This window comes from Carcharodon carcharias (assembly GCF_017639515.1).
Source record: "Carcharodon carcharias isolate sCarCar2 chromosome 29 unlocalized genomic scaffold, sCarCar2.pri SUPER_29_unloc_12, whole genome shotgun sequence".
In the NCBI taxonomy this organism is placed as follows: Eukaryota; Metazoa; Chordata; class Chondrichthyes; order Lamniformes; family Lamnidae; genus Carcharodon; species Carcharodon carcharias.
In genome coordinates, this window is record NW_024470657.1 from 351,410 (window position 1) to 372,852 (window position 21,443).

Below are 21,443 nucleotides of genomic sequence, written 5' to 3' on the forward strand. Positions count from 1 at the left end.
TATACAGAGCCCCTCACTCCAACTTTTCACTATACAGAGCCCCTCACTCTAACTGTTCATTATACAGAGCCCCTCACTCTAACTGTTCATTTTACAGAGCCCCTCACTCTAACTGTTCATTATACAGAGCCCCTCACTCTAACTGTTCATTATACAGAGCCCCTCATTCTAACTGTTCATTATACAGAGCCCCTCACTCTAACTGTTCACTACACATCCCCTCACTCTATCTGTTCATTATACAGAGCCCCTCACACTAACTTTTCACAATACAGAGCCCCTCTCTCTAACTATTAATTATACATAACCCTCACTCTTACTGTTCATTATAGAGAGCCCCTCACTCTAACTGTTCATTATACAGAGCCCCTCACTCTAACTGTTCATTATACAGAACCCCTCACTCCATCTGTTCATTTTACAGAGCCCCTCACTCTAACTGTTCATTATACAGACCCCTCACTCTAACTGTTCATCGTACAGAGCACCTAACTCTAACTGTTCATTTTACAGAGCCCCTCACTCTAACTTTTCACTATACAGAGCCCCTCACTCTAACTTTTCACTATCCAGAGCCCCTCACTCCATCTGTTCATTATACAGATCCCCTCACTGTAACTGTTCATTATATGGAGCCCCTCTCTCTGACTGTTCATTTTACAGAGCCCCTCACTCTAACTGTTCATTATACAGAGCCCCTCACTCTAACTGTTCATTATTCAGAGCCCCTCATTCTAACTGTTCATTATACAGAGCCCCTCAGTCTAACTGTTAATTATACAGAGCCCCTCATTCTAAGTGTTCATTGTACAAAGCCCATCACTCCAACTATACATTATAAAGAGCCCCTCATTCTAACTGTTCATTATACAGAACCCCTCACTCCATCTGTTCACTACACATCCCCTCAATCTATCTGTTCATTATACAGAGCCCCTCACACTAACTTTTCACTACACAGAGCCCCTCTCTCTAACTATTCATTATACATACCCCTCACTCTTACTGTTCATTATACAGAGCCCCTCACTCTAACTGTTTATTATACAGAGCCCCTCACTCTAACTGTTCTACATACAGAGCCCCTCACTCTAACTGTTCATTACACAGAACCCCTCACTCCATCTGTTGAGTATACAGAACCCCTCACTCCATCTGTTCATTTTACAGAGCCCCTCACTCTAACTGTTCATTACACAGAGCCCCTCACTCCAGCTGTTCATTATACTGAGCCCCTCACTCTAACTGTTCATTATACAAAGCCCCTCACTCTAACTGTTCATTATACAGACCCCTCACTCCAACTGTTCATTGTACAGAGCCCCTCACTCTATCTGTCCATTATACAGAGCCCTTCAATCTAACTATTCACTATACAGAGCCCCACAATCTAACTGTTCATTAGACAGAGCCCCTCAATCCAAATGTTCATTATACAGAGCCCCTCACTCTAACTGGTCATTATACAGACCCCTCACTCCAACTGTTCATTCTACAGAGCCCCTCACTCTATCTGTCCATTATACAGAGCCCTTCACTCTAACTATTCACTATACAGAGCTGCTCAATCTAACTGTTCATTATAAAGAGCCCCTCACTCTAACTGTTCATCATACAGAGCCTCTCACTCTAACTGTTCATTTTACAGAGCCCCTCACTCTAACTTTTCACTATACAGAGCCCCTCACTCCAACTTTTCACTATAAAGAGACCCTCACTCTAACTTTTCACTATACAGAGCCCCTCAATCTAACTGTTCATCATACAGAGCCTCTCACTCTAAATGTTCATTATACAGAGCCCCTCACTCTAACTGTTCATTTTACAGAGCCCCTCACTCTAACTGTTCATTATACAGACCCCTCACTCTAACTGTTCATTATACAGAGCCCCTCACTCTAACTTTTCACTATACAGAGCCCCTCACTCCATCTGTTCATTATACAGGTCCCCTCAGTGTAACTGTTCATTATACAGAGCCCCTCACTCTAACTTTTCACTATACAGAGCCCCTCACTCCATCTGTTCATTATACAGAGCCCCTCACTGTAACTGTTCATTATATGGAGCCCCTCACTCTAACTGTTCATTATACAGAGCCCCTCACTCTAACTGTTCATTATACAGAGACCCTCACTCTAACTGTTCATTATACAGAGACCCTCACTCTAACTGTTCATTATACAGAGACCCTCACTCTAACTGTTCATTATACAGAGCCCCTCACTCTAACTGTTCATTATACAGAGCCCCTCACTCTAACTGTTCATTATACAGAGCCCCTCACTCTAACTGTTCCTTATACAGAGCCCCTCATTCTAACTGTTCATTATACAGAGCCCCTCACTCTAACTGTTCACTACACATCCCCTCACTCTATCTGTTCATAATACAGAGCCCCTCACACAAACTTTTCACTATACAGAGCCCCTCTCTCTAACTATTCATTATACATACCCCTCACTCTAACTGTTCATTATACAAAGCCCCTCACTCTAACTGTTCATTATACAGACCCCTCACTCCAACTGTTCATTGTACAGAGCCCCTCACTCTATCTGTCCATTATACAGAGCCCTTCACTCTAACTATTCACTATACAGAGCCCCTCAATCTATCTGTTCATTATACAGAGCCCCTCAATCCAAATGTTCATTATACAGAGCCCTCACTCTAACTGTTCATTTTACAGAGCCCCTCACTCTAACTTTTCACTATACAGAGCAACTCACTCCAACTTTTCACTATACAGAGCCCCTCACTCTAACTTTTCACTATACAGAGCCCCTCACTCCATCTGTTCATTATACAGGTCCCCTCACTCTAACTGTTCACTATACAGAGCCCCTCTCTCTAACTGTTCATTTTACAGAGCCCCTCTCTCTAACTGTTCACTATACAGAGCCCCTCTCTCTAACTGTTCATTTTACAGAGCCCCTCACTCTAACTGTTCATTATACAGAGCCCCTCATTCTAACTGTTCATTATACAGAGCCCCTCACTCTAACTGTTCATTATACAGAGCACCTCATTCTAACTGTTCATTATACAGAGCCCCTCACTCCAACTATTCATTATACAGAGCCCCTCAATCTAACTGTTCATTATACCGAGCACCTCAGTCTAACTGTTCACTCTACACATCCCCTCACTCTATCTGTTCATTATACAGAGCCACTCACACTAACTTTTCACTATACAGAGCCCCTCTCTCTAACTATTCATTACACATACCCCTCACTCTAACTGTTCATTATACAGACCCCTCACTCTAACTGTTCATTATACAGAGCCCCTCACTCTAACTGTTCACTATACAGTCCCCTCACTCTAACTGTTCATCATACAGTCCCCTCACTCTAACTGTTCATTATACAGACCCCTCACTCTAACTGTTCATTATACAGACCCCTCTCTAACTGTTCATCATACAGATCCCTCACTCTAACTGTTCATTATACAGACCCCTCACTCTAACAGTTCATTATGCAGACCCCTCACTCTAACTGTTCACTATACAGAGCCCCTCACTCTAACTTTTCACTATACAGAGCCCCTCACTCTAACTATTCATTATACAGACCCCTCACTCTAACTGTTCATTATACAGAGACCCTCACTCTAACTGTTCACTACACATCCCCTCACTCTATCTGTTCATTATACAGAGCCCCTCACACTAACCTTTCACTATACAGAGCCCCTCTCTCTAACTATTCATTATACATACCCCTCACACTTACTGTTCATTATAGAGAGCCCCTCACTCTAAATGTTCATTATACAGAGACCCTCACTCTAACTGTTCACTACACATCCCCTCACTCTCACTGTTTACTATACAGAGCCTCTCACTCTAACATTTCATTATACAGAGCCCCTCACTCTAAAAGTTCATTATACCCATCTCCACATTCTAACTGTGCATTATACAGAGCCCCTCAATCCAACTGTTCACTATACAGAGCCCCTCACTCTAACTTTTCACTATACAGAGCCCCTCACTCTAACTGTTCATTATACAGAGCCCCTCACTCTAACTGTTCTTCATACAGAGCCCCTCACTCTAACTGTTCATTACACAGAGCCCCTCACTCCATCTGTTCAGTAGACAGAACCCCTCACTCCATCTGTTCATTTTACAGAGCCCCTCTCTCTAACTTTTCATTACACAGAGCCCCTCACTCCATCTGTGCATTATACAGAGCCCCTCACTCTAACTGTTCATTATACAAAGCCCCTCACTCTAACTGTTCATTTTACAGAGCCCCTCACTCTAACTTTTCACTATACAGAGCCCCTCACTCCAACTTTTCACTATACAGAGCCCCTCACACTAACTTTTCACTATACAGAACCCCTCACTCCATCTGTTCATTTTACAGAGCCCCTCACTCTAACTTTTCATTACACAGAGTCCCTCACTCCATCTGTGCATTATACAGAGCCCCTCACTCTAACTGTTCATTATACAGAGCCCCTCACTCTAACTGTTCATTATACAGAGCCCCTCACTCTAACTGTTCATTTTACAGAGCCTCTCACTCTAACTGTTCATTATACAGAGCCCCTCACTCTTACTGTTCATTATACAGAGCCCCTCACTCTAACTTTTCATTATACAGAGCCCCTCACTCTAACTTTTCATTATACAGAGCCCCTCATTCTAACTGTTCATTATACAAAGCCCCTCACTCCAACTATTCATTATACAGAGCCCCTCATTCTAACTGTTCATTAAACAGAGCCCCTCACTCTAACTGTTCAGTAAACATCCCCTCACTCTATCTGTTCATTATACAGAGCCCCTCACACTAACTTTTCACTATACAGAGCCCCTCTCTCTAACTATTCATTATACATACCCCTCACTCTTACTGTTCATTATAGAGAGCCCCTCACTCTAACTGTTCATTATACAGAGCCCCTCACTCCAGCTGTTCATTATACAGAGCCCCTCACTCTAACTGTTCACTACACAGAGCCCCTCACTCCATCTGTTCAGTATACAGAACCCCTCACTCCATCTGTTCATTTTACAGAGCCCCTCACTCTAACTGTTCATTACACAGAGCCCCTCACTCCATCTGTGCATTATACAGAGCCCCTCACTCTAACTGTTCATTATACAAAGCCCCTCACTTTAACTGTTCATTATACAGACCCCTCACTCCAACTGTTCATTGTACAGAGCCCCTCACTCTATCTGTCCATTATACAGAGCCCTTCACTCTAACTATTCACTATACAGAGCCCCTCAATCTAACTGTTCATTATACAGAGCCCCTCAATCCAAATGTTCATTATACAGAGCCCCTCACTCTAACTGTTCATCATACAGAGCCCCTCACTCTAACTGTTCATTTTGCAGAGCCCCTCACTCCAACTTTTCACTATACAGAGCCCCTCACTCTAACTTTTCACTATACAGAGCCCCTCACTCTAACTTTTCACTATACAGAGCCCCTCACTCCATCTGTTCATTATACAGAGCCCCTCACTGTAACTGTTCATTATATGGAGCCCCTCTCTCTAACTGTTCATTTTACAGAGCCCCTCACTCTAACTGTTCATTATACAGAGCCCCTCACTCTAACTGTTCATTTTACAGAGCCTCTCAATCTAACTGTTCATTATACAGAGCCCCTCACTCTAACTGTTCATTATACAGAGCCCCTCATTCTAACTGTTCATTATACAGAGCCCCTCACTCTAACTGTTCATTATACAGAGCCCCTCACACTAACTGTTCATTAAACAGAGCCCCTCACTCTAACTGTTCACTACACATCCCCTCACTCTATCTGTTCATTATACAGAGCCCCTCACACTAACTTTTCACTATACAGAGCCCCTCTCTCTAACTATTCATTATACATACCCCTCACTCTTACTGTTCATTATAGAGAGCCCCTCACTCTAACTGTTCATTATACAGAGCCCCTCACTCTAACTGTTCTTCATACAGAGCCCCTCACTCTAACTGTTCATTACACAGAGCCCCTCACTCCATCTGTTCAGTATACAGAACCCCTCACTCCATCTGTTCATTTTACAGAGCCCCTCACTCTAACTGTTCTTTACACAGAGCCCCTCACTCCAGCTGTTCATTATACAGAACCCCTCACTCCATCTGTTCATTTTACCGAGTCCCTCACTCTAACTGTTCATTACACAGAGGCCCTCACTCCATCTGTGCATTATACAGAGCCCCTCACTCTAACTGTTCAACATAAAAAGCCCCTCACTGTAACTGTTCATTATACAGACCCCTCACTCCAACTGTTCATTGTACAGAGCCCCTCACTCTATCTGTCCATTATACAGAGCCCTTCACTCTAACTGTTCACTATACAGAGCCCCTCAATCTAACTGTTCATTATACAGAGCCCCTCAATCCAAATGTTCATTATACAGAGCCCCTCACTCTAACTGTTCATCATACAGAGCCCCTCACTCTAACTGTTCATTTTGCAGAGCCCCTCACTCTAACTTTTCACTATACAGAGCCCCTCACTCCAACCTTTCACTATACAGAGCCCCTCACTCTAACTTTTCACTATACAGAGCCCCTCACTCCATCTGTTCATTATACAGGTCCCCTCAGTGTAACTGTTCATTATACATACCCCTCACTCTAACTGTTCATTATACAGAGCCCCTCACTGTAACTGTTCATTATATGGAGCCCCTCTCTCTAACTGTTCATTTTACAGAGCCACTCACTATAAATGTTCATTATGCAGAGCCCCTCACTCTCACTGTTTACTATACAGAGCCCCTCAATCCAACTGTTCATTATACAGAGCCCCTCACTCTAAAAGTTCATTATACAGATCTCCACATTCTAACTGTGCATTATACAGAGCCCCTCAATCCAAATGTTCATTATACAGAGCCCCTCACTCTAACTTTTCACTATACAGAGCCCCTCACTCCAACTTTTCACTATACAGAGCCCCTCACTCTAACTGTTCATTATACAGAGCCCCTCACTCTAACTGTTCATTATACAGAGCCCCTCACTCTAACTGTTCATTATACAGAGCCCCTCATTCTAACTGTTCATTATACAGAGCCCCTCACTCTAACTGTTCACTACACATCCCCTCACTCTATCTGTTCATTATACAGAGCCCCTCACACAAACTTTTCACTATACAGAGCCCCTCTCTCTAACTATTCATTATGCATACCCCTCACTCTAACTGTTCATTATACAAAGCCCCTCACTCTAACTGTTCATTATACAGACCCCTCACTCCAACTGTTCATTGTACAGAGCCCCTCACTCTATCTGTCCATTATACAGAGCCCTTCACTCTAACTATTCACTATACAGAGCCCCTCAATCTATCTGTTCATTATACAGAGCCCCTCAATCCAAATGTTCATTATACAGAGCCCCTCACTCTAACTGTTCATTTTACAGAGCCCCTCACTCTAACTGTTCATTATACAGAGCCCCTAACTCTAACTTTTCACTATACAGAGCCCCTCACTCTAACTTTTCACTATACAGAGCCCCTCTCTCCATCTGTTCATTATACAGGTACCCTCACTGTAACTGTTCATTATATGGAGCCCCTCTCTCTAACTGTTCATTTTACAGAGCCACTCACTATAAATGTTCATTATGCAGAGCCCCTCAATCTCACTGTTTACTATACAGAGCCTCTCACTCTAACATTTCATTATACAGAGCCCCTCACTCTAAAAGTTTATTATACCCATCTCCACATTCTAACTGTGCATTATACAGAGCCCCTCAATCCAACTGTTCATTATACAGAGCCCCTCACTCTAACTTTTCACTATACAGAGCCCCTCACTCTAACTTTTCACTATACAGAGCCCCTCACTCTAACTGTTCATTATACAGAGCCCCTCACTCTAACTGTTCTTCATACAGAGCCCCTCACTCTAACTGTTCATTACACAGAGCCCCTCACTCCATCTGTTCAGTAGACAGAACCCCTCACTCCATCTGTTCATTTTACAGAGCCCCTCTCTCTAACTTTTCATTACACAGAGCCCCTCACTCCATCTGTGCATTATACAGAGCCCCTCACTCTAACTGTTCATTATACAAAGCCCCTCACTCTAACTGTTCATTTTACAGAGCCCCTCACTCTAACTTTTCACTATACAGAGCCCCTCACTCCAACTTTTCACTATACAGAGCCCCTCACACTAACTTTTCACTATACAGAACCCCTCACTCCATCTGTTCATTTTACAGAGCCCCTCACTCTAACTTTTCATTACACAGAGTCCCTCACTCCATCTGTGCATTATACAGAGCCCCTCACTCTAACTGTTCATTATACAGAGCCCCTCACTCTAACTGTTCATTATACAGAGCCCCTCACTCTAACTGTTCATTTTACAGAGCCTCTCACTCTAACTGTTCATTATACAGAGCCCCTCACTCTTACTGTTCATTATACAGAGCCCCTCACTCTAACTTTTCATTATACAGAGCCCCTCACTCTAACTTTTCATTATACAGAGCCCCTCATTCTAACTGTTCATTATACAAAGCCCCTCACTCCAACTATTCATTATACAGAGCCCCTCATTCTAACTGTTCATTAAACAGAGCCCCTCACTCTAACTGTTCAGTACACATCCCCTCACTCTATCTGTTCATTATACAGAGCCCCTCACACTAACTTTTCACTATACAGAGCCCCTCTCTCTAACTATTCATTATACATACCCCTCACTCTTACTGTTCATTATAGAGAGCCCCTCACTCTAACTGTTCATTATACAGAGCCCCTCACTCCAGCTGTTCATTATACAGAGCCCCTCACTCTAACTGTTCATTACACAGAGCCCCTCACTCCATCTGTTCAGTATACAGAGCCCCTCACTCTAACTGTTCATTATACAAAGCCCCTCACTCTAACTGTTCATTATACAGACCCCTCACTCCAACTGTTCATTGTACAGAGCCCCTCACTCTATCTGTCCATTATACAGAGCCCTTCACTCTAACTATTCACTATACAGAGCCCCTCAATCTAACTGTTCATTATACAGAGCCCCTCAATCCAAATGTTCATTATACAGAGCCCCTCACTCTAACTGTTCATCATACAGAGCCCCTCACTCTAACTGTTCATTTTACAGAGCCCCTCACTCTAACTTTTCACTATACAGAGCCCCTTACTCCAACTTTTCACTATACAGAGCCCCTCACTCTAACTTTTCACTATACAGAGCCCCTCACTCTAACTTTTCACTATACAGAGCCCCTCACTCCATCTGTTCATTATACAGAGCCCCTCACTGTAACTGTTCATTATATGGAGCCCCTCTCTCTAACTGTTCATTTTACAGAGCCCCTCACTCTAACTGTTCATTATACAGAGCCCCTCACTCTAACTGTTCATTTTACAGAGCCTCTCAATCTAACTGTTCATTATACAGAGCCCCTCACTCTAACTGTTCATTATACAGAGCCCCTCATTCTAACTGTTCATTATACAGAGCCCCTCACTCTAACTGTTCATTAAACAGAGCCCCTCACTCTAACTGTTCACTACACATCCCCTCACTCTATCTGTTCATTATACAGAGCCCCTCACACTAACTTTTCACTATACAGAGCCCCTCTCTCTAACTATTCATTATACATACCCCTCACTCTTACTGTTCATTATAGAGAGCCCCTCACTCTAACTGTTCATTATACAGAGCCCCTCACTCTAACTGTTCTTCATACAGAGCCCCTCACTCTAACTGTTCATTACACAGAGCCCCTCACTCCATCTGTTCAGTATACAGAACCCCTCACTCCATCTGTTCATTTTACAGAGCCCCTCACTCTAACTGTTCTTTACACAGAGCCCCTCACTCCAGCTGTTCATTATACAGAACCCCTCACTCCATCTGTTCATTTTACCGAGTCCCTCACTCTAACTGTTCATTACACAGAGCCCCTCACTCCATCTGTGCATTATACAGAGCCCCTCACTCTAACTGTTCATTATAAAAAGCCCCTCACTCTAACTGTTCATTATACAGACCCCTCACTCCAACTGTTCATTGTACAGAGCCCCTCACTCTATCTGTCCATTATACAGAGCCCTTCACTCTAACTATTCACTATACAGAGCCCCTCAATCTAACTGTTCATTATACAGAGCCCCTCAATCCAAATGTTCATTATACAGAGCCCCTCACTCTAACTGTTCATCATACAGAGCCCCTCACTCTAACTGTTCATTTTGCAGAGCCCCTCACTCTAACTTTTCACTATACAGAGCCCCTCACTCCAACCTTTCACTATACAGAGCCCCTCACTCTAACTTTTCACTATACAGTGCCCCTCACTCCATCTGTTCATTATACAGGTCCCCTCAGTGTAACTGTTCATTATACATACCCCTCACTCTAAATGTTCATTATACAGAGCCCCTCTCTCTAACTGTTCATTTTACAGAGCCACTCACTATAAATGTTCATTATGCAGAGCCCCTCACTCTCACTGTTTACTATACAGAGCCCCTCAATCCAACTGTTCATTATACAGAGCCCCTCACTCTAAAAGTTCATTATACAGATCTCCACATTCTAACTGTGCATTATACAGAGCCCCTCAATCCAACTGTTCATTATACAGAGCCCCTCACTCTAACTTTTCACTATACAGAGCCCCTCACTCCAACTTTTCACTATACAGAGCCCCTCACTCTAACTGTTCATTATACAGAGCCCCTCACTCTAACTGTTCATTATACAGAGCCCCTCACTCTAACTGTTCATTATACAGAGCCCCTCATTCTAACTGTTCATTATACAAAGCCCCTCAATCCAACTATTCATTATACAGAGCCCCTCATTCTAACTGTTCATTATACAGAGCCCCTCACTCTAACTGTTCACTACACATCCCCTCACTCTATCTGTTCATTATACAGAGCCCCTCACACAAACTTTTCACTATACAGAGCCCCTCTCTCTAACTATTCATTATGCATACCCCTCACTCTAACTGTTCATTATACAAAGCCCCTCACTCTAACTGTTCATTATACAGACCCCTCACTCCAACTGTTCATTGTACAGAGCCCCTCACTCTATCTGTCCATTATACAGAGCCCTTCACTCTAACTATTCACTATACAGAGCCCCTCAATCTATCTGTTCATTATACAGAGCCCCTCAATCCAAATGTTCATTATACAGAGCCCCTCACTCTAACTGTTCATTTTACAGAGCCCCTCACTCTAACTGTTCATTATACAGAGCCCCTCACTCTAACTTTTCACTATACAGAGCCCCTCACTCCAACTTTTCACTATACAGAGCCCCTCACTCTAACTTTTCACTATACAGAGCCCCTCACTCTAACTTTTCACTATACAGAGCCCCTCACTCCATCTGTTCATTATACAGGTCCCCTCAGTGTAACTGTTCATTATATGGAGCCCCTCTCTCTAACTGTTCATTTTACAGAGCCCCTCACTCTAACTGTTCATTATACAGAGCCCCTCATTCTAACTGTTCATTATACAGAGCCCCTCACTCTAACTGTTCATTATACAGAGCCCCTCATTCTAACTGTTCATTATACAGAGCCCATCACTCCAACTATTCATTATACAGAGCCCCTCATTCTAACTGTTCATTATACCGAGCACCTCAGTCTAACTGTTCACTCTACACATCCCCTCACTCTATCTGTTCACTATACAGAGCCCCTCTCTCTAACTATTCATTACACATACCCCTCACTCTAACTGTTCATTATACAGACCCCTCACTCTAACTGTTCATTATACAGAGCCCCTCACTCTAACTGTTCACTATACAGTCCCCTCACTCTAACTGTTCATCATACAGTCCCCTCACTCTAACTGTTCATTATACAGACCCCTCACTCTAACTTTTCATTATACAGACCCCTCTCTAACTGTTCATCATACAGATCCCTCACTCTAACTGTTCATTATACAGACCCCTCACTCTAACAGTTCATTATGCAGACCCCTCACTCTAACTGTTCACTATACAGAGCCCCTCACTCTAACTTTTCACTATACAGAGCCCCTCACTCTAACTATTCATTATACAGACCCCTCACTCTAACTGTTCATTATACAGAGCCCCTCACTCTAACTGTTCACTACACATCCCCTCACTCTATATGTTCATTATACAGAGCCCCTCACACTAACCTTTCACTATACAGAGCCCCTCTCTCTAACTATTCATTATACATACCCCTCACTCTTACTGTTCATTATAGAGAGCCCCTCCCTCTAACTGTTCATTATACAGAGCCCCTCACTCTAACTGTTCTTCATACAGAGCCCCTCAATCTAACTGTTCATTACACAGAGCCCCTCAATCCACCTGTTCAGTATACAGAACCCCTCACTCCATCTGTTCATTTTACAGAGCCCCTCACTCTAACTGTTCATTACACAGAGCCCCTCACTCCATCTGTTCAGTATACAGAACCCCTCACTCCATCTGTTCATTTTACAGAGCCCCTCACTCTAACTGTTCATTATACAAAGCCCCTCACTCTAACTGTTCATTATGCAGACCCCTCACTCCAACTGTTCATTGTACAGAGCCCCTCACTCTATCTGTCCATTATACAGAGCCATTCACTCTAACTATTCAATATACAGAGCCCCTCAATCTAACTGTTCATTATACAGAGCCCCTCAATCCAAATGTTCATTATACAGAGCCCCTCACTCTAACTGTTCATCATACAGAGCCCCTCACTCTAACTGTTCATTTTACAGAGCCCCTCACTCTAACTGTTCATTTGCAGAGCCCCTCACTCTAACTTTTCACTATACAGAGCCCCTCACTCCAACTTTTCACTATACAGAGCCCCTCACTCTAACTTTTCACTATACAGAGCCCCTCTCTCCATCTGTTCATTATACAGGTCCCCTCACTGTAACTGTTCATTATATGGAGCCCCTCTCTCTAACTGTTCATTATACAGAGCCCCTCACTCTAACTGTTCATTATACAGAGCCCCTCACTCTAACTGTTCATTATACAGAGCCCCTCACTCTAACTGTTCATTATACAGAGCCCCTCACTCTAACTGTTCATTATACAGAGACCCTCATTCTAACTGTTCATTATACAGAGCCCCTCATTCTAACTGTTCATTATACAGAGCCCCTCATTCTAACTGTTCATTATACAGAGCCCCTCACTGTAACTGTTCATTATATGGAGCCCCTCTCTCTAACTGTTCATTTTACAGAGCCACTCACTATAAATGTTCATTATGCAGAGCCCCTCACTCTCACTGTTTACTATACAGAGCCTCTCACTCTAACATTTCATTATACAGAGCCCCTCACTCTAAACGTTCATTATACCCATCTCCACATTCTAACTGTGCATTATACAGAGCCCCTCAATCCAACTGTTCATTATACAGAGCCCCTCACTCTAACTTTTCACTATACAGAGCCCCTCACTCTAACTGTTCATTATACAGAGCCCCTCACTCTAACTGGTCTTCATACAGAGCCCCTCACTCTAACTGTTCATTACACAGAGCCCCTCATTCCATCTGTGCATTATACAGAGCCCCTCACTCTAAATGTTCATTATACAAAGCCCCTCACTCTAACTGTTCATTATACAGACCCCTCACTCCAACTGTTCATTGTACAGAGCCCCTCACTCTATCTGTCCATTATACAGAGCCCTTCACTCTAACTATTCACTATACAGAGCCCCTCAATCTAACTGTTCATTATACAGAGCCCCTCACTCTAACTGTTCATTATACAGAGCCCCTCACTCTAACTGTTCATCATACAGAGCCCCTCACTCTAACTGTTCATTTTACAGAGCCCCTCATTCTAACTTTTCATTATACAGAGCCCCTCACTCTAACTTTTCATTATACAGAGCCCCTCATTCTAACTGTTTCATTATACAAAGCCCCTCACTCCAACTATTCATTATACAGAGCCCCTCATTCTAACTGTTCATTAAACAGAGCCCCTCACTCTAACTGTTCACTACACATCCCCTCACTCTATCTGTTCATTATACAGAGCCCCTCACACTAACTTTTCACTATACAGAGCCCCTCTCTCTAACTATTCATTATACATACCCCTCACTCTTACTGTTCATTATAGAGAGCCCCTCACTCTAACTGTTCATTATACAGAGCCCCTCACTCCAGCTGTTCATTTTACAGAGCCCCTCACTCTAACTGTTCATTACACAGAGCCCCTCACTCCATCTGTGCATTATACAGAGCCCCTCACTCTAACTGTTCATTATACAAAGCCCCTCACTCTAACTGTTCATTATACAGACCCCTCACTCCAACTGTTCATTGTACAGAGCCCCTCACTCTATCTGTCCATTATACAGAGCCCTTCACTCTAACTATTCACTATACAGAACCCCTCAATCTATCTGTTCATTATACAGAGCCCCTCAATCCAAATGTTCATTATACAGAGCCCCTCACTCTAACTGTTCATCATACAGAGCCCCTCACTCTAACTGTTCATTTTGCAGAGCCCCTCACTCTAACTTTTCACTATACAGAGCCCCTCACTCCAACTTTTCACTATACAGAGCCCCTCACTCTAACTTTTCACTAAACAGTGCCCCTCACTCCATCTGTTCATTATACAGAGCCCCTCACTGTAACTGTTCATTATCTGGAGCCCCTCTCTCTAACTGTTCATTATACAGAGCCCCTCACTCTAAAAGTTCATTATACAGATCTCCACATTCTAACTGTGCATTATACAGAGCCCCTCAATCCAACTGTTCAGTATACAGAGCCCCTCACTCTAACTGTTCATTATACAGAGCCCCTCACTCTAACTGTTCATTATACAGAGCCCCTCATTCTAACTGTTCATTATTCAAAGCCCCTCACTCCAACTATTCATTATACAGAGCCCCTCATTCTAACTGTTCATTATACAGAGCCCCTCACTCTAACTGTTCACTACACATCCCCTCACTCTATCTGTTCATTATACAGAGCCCCTCACACTGACTTTTCACTATACAGAGCCCCTCTCTCTAACTATTCATTATACATACCCCTCACTCTTACTGTTCATTGTAGAGAACCCCTCACTCTAACTGTTCATTATACAGAGCCCCTCACTCTAACTGTTCTTCATACAGAGCCCCTCACTCTAACTGTTCATTACACAGAGCCCCTCACTCCATCTGTTCAGTAGACAGAACCCCTCACTCCATCTGTTCATTTTACAGAGCCCCTCACTCTAACTGTTCATTACACAGAGCCCCGCACTCCATCTGTGCATTAAACAGAGCCCCTCACTCTAACTGTTCATTATACAAAGCCCCTCACTCTAACTGTTCATTATACAGACCCCTCACTCCAACTGTTCATTGTACAGAGCCCCTCACTCTATCTGTCCATTATACAGAGCCCTTCACTCTAACTATTCACTATACAGAGCCCCTCACTCCAACTTTTCACTATACAGAGCCCCTCACTCTAACTTTTCACTATACAGAGCCCCTCACTCCATCTGTTCATTATACAGAGCCCCTCACTGTAACTGTTCATTATATGGAGCCCCTCTCTCTAACTGTTCATTTTACAGAGCCCCTCACTCTAACTGGTCTTCATACAGAGCCCCTCACTCTAACTGTTCATTACACAGAGCCCCTCATTCCATCTGTGCATTATACAGAGCCCCTCACTCTAACTGTTCATTATACAAAGCCCCTCACTCTAACTGTTCATTATACAGACCCCTCACTCCAACTGTTCATTGTACAGAGCCCCTCACTCTATCTGTCCATTATACAGAGCCCTTCACTCTAACTATTCACTATACAGAGCCCCTCAATCTAACTGTTCATTATACAGAGCCCCTCACTCTAACTGTTCATTATACAGAGCCCCTCACTCTAACTGTTCATCATACAGAGCCCCTCACTCTAACTGTTCATTTTACAGAGCCCCTCATTCTAACTTTTCATTATACAGAGCCCCTCACTCTAACTTTTCATTATACAGAGCCCCTCATTCTAACTGTTTCATTATACAAAGCCCCTCACTCCAACTATTCATTATACAGAGCCCCTCATTCTAACTGTTCATTAAACAGAGCCCCTCACTCTAACTGTTCACTACACATCCCCTCACTCTATCTGTTCATTATACAGAGCCCCTCACACTAACTTTTCACTATACAGAGCCCCTCTCTCTAACTATTCATTATACATACCCCTCACTCTTACTGTTCATTATAGAGAGCCCCTCACTCTAACTGTTCATTACACAGAGCCCCTCACTCCATCTGTGCATTATACAGAGCCCCTCACTCTAACTGTTCATTATACAAAGCCCCTCACTCTAACTGTTCATTATACAGACCCCTCACTCCAACTGTTCATTGTACAGAGCCCCTCACTCTATCTGTCCATTATACAGAGCCCTTCACTCTAACTATTCACTATACAGAACCCCTCAATCTAACTGTTCATTATACAGAGCCCCTCAATCCAAATGTTCATTATACAGAGCCCCTCACTCTAACTGTTCATCATACAGAGCCCCTCACTCTAACTGTTCATTTTGCAGAGCCCCTCACTCTAACTTTTCACTATACAGAGCCCCTCACTCCAACTTTTCACTATACAGAGCCCCTCACTCTAACTTTTCACTAAACAGTGCCCCTCACTCCATCTGTTCATTATACAGAGCCCCTCACTGTAACTGTTCATTATCTGGAGCCCCTCTCTCTAACTGTTCATTATACAGAGCCCCTCACTCTAAAAGTTCATTATACAGATCTCCACATTCTAACTGTGCATTATACAGAGCCCCTCAATCCAACTGTTCAGTATACAGAGCCCCTCACTCTAACTGTTCATTATACAGAGCCCCTCACTCTAACTGTTCATTATACAGAGCCCCTCATTCTAACTGTTCATTATTCAAAGCCCCTCACTCCAACTATTCATTATACAGAGCCCCTCATTCTAACTGTTCATTATACAGAGCCCCTCACTCTAACTGTTCACTACACATCCCCTCACTCTATCTGTTCATTATACAGAGCCCCTCACACTGACTTTTCACTATACAGAGCCCCTCTCTCTAACTATTCATTATACATACCCCTCACTCTTACTGTTCATTGTAGAGAACCCGTCACTCTAACTGTTCATTATACAGAGCCCCTCACTCTAACTGTTCTTCATACAGAGCCCCTCACTCTAACTGTTCATTACACAGAGCCCCTCACTCCATCTGTTCAGTAGACAGAACCCCTCACTCTAACTGTTCTTCATACAGAGCCCCTCACTCTAACTGTTCATTACACAGAGCCCCTCACTCCATCTGTTCAGTAGACAGAACCCCTCACTCCATCTGTTCATTTTACAGAGCCCCTCACTCTAACTGTTCATTACACAGAGCCCCGCACTCCATCTGTGCATTAAACAGAGCCCCTCACTCTAACTGTTCATTATACAAAGCCCCTCACTCTAACTGTTCATTATACAGACCCCTCACTCCAACTGTTCATTGTACAGAGCCCCTCACTCTATCTGTCCATTATACAGAGCCCTTCACTCTAACTATTCACTATACAGAGCCCCTCACTCCAACTTTTCACTATACAGAGCCCCTCACTCTACCTTTTCACTATACAGAGCCCCTCACTCCATCTGTTCATTATACAGAGCCCCTCACTGTAACTGTTCATTATATGGAGCCCCTCTCTCTAACTGTTCATTTTACAGAGCCCCTCACTCTAACTGTTCATTATACAGAGCCCCTCACTCTAACTGTTCATTTTACAGAGCCTCTCACTCTAACTGTTCTTTATACAGAGCCCCTCACTCTAACTGTTCATTATACAGAGCCCCTCATTCTAACTGTTCATTAAACAGAGCCCCTCACTCTAACTGTTCACTACACATCCCCTCACTCTATCTGTTCATTATACAGAGCCCCTCACACTAACTTTTCACTATACAGAGCCCCTCTCTCTAACTATTCATTATACATACCCCTCACTCTTACTGTTCATTATAGAGAGCCCCTCACTGTAACTGTTCATTATACAGAGCCCCTCACTCTAACTGTTCTTCATACAGAGCCCCTCACTCTAACTGTTCATTACACAGAGCCCCTCACTCCATCTGTTCAGTATACAGAACCCCTCACTTCTTCTGTTCATTTTACAGAGCCCCTCACTCTAACTGTTCATTACACAGAGCCCCTCACTCCAGCTGTTCATTATACAGAACCCCTCACTCCATCTGTTCATTTTGCAGAGCCCCTCACTCTAACTGTTCATTACACAGAGCCCCTCACTCCATCTGTGCATTATACAGAGCCCCTCACTCTAACTGTTCATTATAAAAAGCCCCTCACTCTAACTGTTCATTATACAGACCCCTCACTCCAACTGTTCATTGTACAGAGCCCCTCACTCTATCTGTCCATTATACAGAGCCCTTCACTCTAACTATTCACTATACAGAGCCCCTCAATCTAACTGTTCATTATACAGAGCCCCTCAATCCAAATGTTCATTATACAGAGCCCCTCACTCTAACTGTTCATCATACAGAGCCCCTCACTCTAACTGTTCATTTTGCAGAGCCCCTCACTCTAACTTTTCACTATACAGAGCCCCTCACTCCAACTTTTCACTATACAGAGCCCCTCACTCTATCTGTCCATTATACAGAGCCCTTCACTCTAACTATTCACTATACAGAGCCCCTCAATCTAACTGTTCATTATACAGAGCCCCTCAATCCAAATGTTCATTATACAGAGCCCCTCACTCTAACTGTTCATCATACAGAGCCCCTCACTCTAACTGTTCATTTTGCAGAGCCCCTCACTCTAACTTTTCACTATACAGAGCCCCTCACTCCAACTTTTCACTATACAGAGCCCCTCACTCTAACTTTTCACTATACAGAGCCCCTCAATCCAACTGTTCATTATACAGAGCCCCTCACTCTAACTTTTCACTATACAGAGCCCCTCAATCCAACTGTTCACTATACAGAGCCCCTCACTCCAACTTTTCACTATACAGAGCCCCTCACTCTAACTGTTCATTATACAGAGCCCTCACTCTAACTGTTCATTTTACAGAGCCCCTCACTCTAACTGTTCATTATACAGAGCCCCTCACTCTAAGTGTTCATTATACAGAGCCCCTCATTCTAACTGTTCATTATACAGAGCCCCTCACTCTAACTGTTCACTACACATCCCCTCACTCTATCTGTTCATTATACAGAGCCCCTCACACTAACTTTTCACTATACAGAGCCCCTCTCTCTAACTATTCATTATACATACCCCTCACTCTTACTGTTCATTATAGAGAGCCCCTCACTCTAACTGTTCGTTATACAGAGCCCCTCACTCTAACTGTTCTTCATACAGAGCCCCTCACTCTAACTGTTCATTACACAGAGCCCCTCACTCCATCTGTTCAGTTACAGAACCCCTCACTCCATCTGTTCATTTTACAGAGCCCCTCACTCTAACTGTTCATTACACAGAGCCCCTCACTCCATCTGTGCATTATACAGAGCCCCTCACTCTAACTGTTCATTATACAAAGCCCCTCACTCTAACTGTTCATTATACAGACCCCTCACTCCAACTGTTCATTGTACAGAGCCCCTCACTCTATCTGTCCATTATACAGAGCCCCTCACTCTAACTATTCACTATACAGAGCCCCTCAATCTATCTGTTCATTATACAGAGCCCCTCAATCCAAATGTTCATTATACAGAGCCCCTCACTCTAACTGTTCATCATACAGAGCCACTCACTTTAACTGTTCATTTTACAGAGCCCCTCACTCTAACTTTTCACTATACAGAGCCCCTCACTCCAACTTTTCACTATACAGAGCCCCTCACTCTAACTTTTCACTATACAGAGCCCCTCACTCCATCTGTTCACTATACAGAGCCCTCACTCTAACTGTTCATTATACAGAGCCCCTCTCTCTAACTGTTCATTTTACAGAGCCCCTCACTCTAACTGTTCATTATACAGAGCCCCTCACTCTAACTGTTCATTATACAGAGCCCCTCACTCTAACTGTTCATTATACAGAGCCCCTCTCTCTAACTGTTCATTTTACAGAGCCACTCACTATAAATGTTCATTATGCAGAGCCCCTCACTCTCACTGTTTACTATACAGAGCCTCTCACTCTAACATTTCATTATACAGAGCCCCTCACTCTAAAAGATCATTATACAGATCTCCACATTCTAACTGTGCATTATACAGAGCCCCTCAATCCAACTGTTCATTATACAGAGCCCCTCACTCTAACTTTTCACTATACAGAGCCCCTCACTCCAACTTTTCACTATACAGAGCCCCTCACTCTAACTGTTCATTATACAGAGCCCCTCACTCTAACTGTTCATTTTACAGAGCCCCTCACTCTAACTGTTCATTATACAGAGCCCCTTCATTCTAACTGTTCATTATACAGAGCCCCTCACTCTAACTGTTCACTACACATCCCCTCACTCCATCTGTTCAGTATACAGAACCCCTCACTCCATCTGTTCATTTTACAGAGCCCCTCACTCTAACTGTTCATTACACAGAGCCCCTCACTCCATGTGTGCATTATACAGAGCCCCTCACTCTAACTGTTCATTATACAGACCCCTCAATCCAACTGTTCATTGTACAGAGCCCCTCACTCTATCTGTCCATTATACAGAGCCCTTCACTCTAACTATTCACTATACAGAGCCCCTCAATCTATCTGTTCATTATACAGAGCCCTTCACTCTAACTATTCATTATACAGAGCCCCTCAATCCAAATGTTCATTATACAGAGCCCCTCACTCTAACTGTTCATCATACAGAGCCACTCACTCTAACTGTTCATTTTACAGAGCCCCTCACTCTAACTTTTCACTATACAGAGCCCCTCACTCCAACTTTTTACTATACAGAGCCCCTCACTCTAACTTTTCACTATACAGAGCCCCTCACTCCATCTGTTCATTATACAGGTCCCCTCAGTGTAACTGTTCATTATATGAAGACCCTCTCTCTAACTGTTCATTTTACAGAGCCCCTCACTCTAACTGTTCATTATACAGAGCCCCTCACTCTAACTGTTCATTTTACAGAGCCTCTCACTCTAACTGTTCATTATACAGAGCCCCTCACTCTAACTGTTCATTATACAGAGCCCCTCATTCTAACTGTTCATTAAACAGAGCCCCTCACTCTAACTGTTCACTACACATCCCCTCACTCTATCTGTTCATTATACAGAGCCCCTCATTCTAACTGTTCATTATACAAAGCCCCTCACTCCAACTATTCATTATACAGAGCCCCTCATTCTAACTGTTCATTAAACAGAGCCCCTCACTCTAACTTTTCACTATACAAAG